This window comes from Herpailurus yagouaroundi, unplaced genomic scaffold, assembly GCF_014898765.1.
Source record: "Herpailurus yagouaroundi ecotype Mexico unplaced genomic scaffold, PumYag 205, whole genome shotgun sequence".
Classification (NCBI taxonomy): domain Eukaryota; kingdom Metazoa; phylum Chordata; class Mammalia; order Carnivora; family Felidae; genus Herpailurus; species Herpailurus yagouaroundi.
The window spans coordinates 13,663,389-13,665,332 of record NW_024412436.1 but is presented as its reverse complement, the minus strand read 5'-3'; positions in this window follow the sequence as shown (position 1 = coordinate 13,665,332).

Below are 1,944 nucleotides of genomic sequence, written 5' to 3'. Positions count from 1 at the left end.
CGCACGCGTCCCCCGAGGAGGCTCGGCGAGGGTCCCAGCCCGGTGTGCGGAGGGCCGGGCCGGGCCAGCTTTATAGGCAGCCCTGAGCTGGGCCCGGGCGGAGGGGGGAGGTCACACCCCTCGGACCTCCTGGGAGCTCAGCAGCCAGACGGTCCCTGGGCCTCGAGGAGGGGGCCGTCTGGAAAGGGCACAGAGGCCCGTCTGGATGCCGCACCAGCCCGGGGCCTCTGGCTATTGCTGTCTGGGCAGCTCAGTGACAACTTTAGTGTCTGTTGAACTTCCCTGGCCCTGCTCCAGTCCTAGTCTGCGAAAAAGGGGGCCTATTCTGGGAGAACGTGAGTCCTATTAGGGGACCGTTTAAGTCTCTCCTGGAGGCCAGTGTGGGTCTCCGTTTGGTCATCAGGCAGGAAGGACTCTGGGTTCCTGCAGCGAGCTTCCCCAGAAGCCCCTGGACTTATGTTGCCCCTTTCTCTGTCCTTGCCAGCCCCCCAACCCCCCGTCCCGGCTCCTCTCCACAGGCCCTGGGAAGACCGCGTCCCGTCCATGACAGAGGAGGCCCCTGCGGTCAGGACCGGCTCTCCAGGGGTCCCAGGAAGAGCAGGTTTGCAAGTGTTTGCTGTCACACGACAGATTCGAAGCTCTTTAGGCAGGAACTTCATTCTGGGGGCCCTCCATGCCCTAAAACAGAGGCCACAGCTGCCCAGAGTCTCGTCCTGCCCACAGCCTCAGGTATGGCGCCCACGGGGGTGGGAGCCCCCAGTGCCACAAAACACACAGTTGAGACTGTGCACCTGATCACCTGTCCACCCAGTGCACCTTCAGGGCACGGCTTTCCTAAAAATGCCAGTAACGAGAACAATCGTTTCTCGAGTGCCCCCTGTGTGCCAGGAAGCCTTCTAAGCTCTGAACACGATTCACAGCAGCCCGAGGCGGCAGGCGTACCCTCCCGACACGCAGCCAGAGCTCTGCCCAGGGAAGGAAGGTGTCCCGGCTCACTCAGCCGTTGGAGGCCAGGAGGCCAGTGCCCGAATCTGTCCCCAGAAGCCCCCGCGTGGCGCAGGAGATTTGGGGGGGGGGGGTGCAGGAAACATGTGGGCCTCATAGCCTGGTGTTCTGACACGGCCTGTGCCTGAGTGCCAAGGGGCCCCGCAGCCAGGAAGCCCCCCCCGCCTCCTCCGCAGTTCGCTGCATCACTGACAGGTCTCCCACGCCACCCCCCTGTCTCTGTGCTCCCACACATCCCAGGCAGAGGAGGAGAGAAACTTCTCGTGCTCAAGGGCGGAATATACTCTGGATCAGAACCCAGGGAGATCATGCACAAATCGCCACCATGGGCGTATGCATATGAAATATGTAATAACCTGTAATAACGGTGGGGGGGGGGTGGCGTTTAGAACTGGAGGAATAATAATAACACTGATCGTGAACCTCATGGTAACAGTGCCTGCGGGTTACACATGGTTCTGAGTGCTTTACACACATTAACTCTTTTGTTTACACTCCAGTGTAATCGACATGTAACATTATGTTAGTTTCACGTATACAAAGTAATGACTTGATTTGTTTACTGGGCCACCTGCTCCCCACAGTAAGTCTGGTTCACATGGGTCACCACACGTAGTTACAGAATTGTTCTCCTTATGCCGAGAGCTTTAAGACGGTACCGAAAAAAATTTTAATGGTTATTATTCACTTTTGAGAGAGAGAGAGACAGAGCGTGAACGGAGGGGACAGAGAGAGAAGGAGACCCAGAATCCGAAGCAGGCTCCAGGCTCCGAGCTGTCAGCACAGAGCCCGACAGAGGGCTTGGACTCATGAACTGCGAGATCGTGACCTGAGCTGAAGTCGGACCCTTAAGCGACTGAGCCACCCAGGTGCCCTATTGTCCCCGTTTCGGAAAGAAACTGAGCCACGACACTGCTCCCTGGCTTGCCCGAGGTCGTC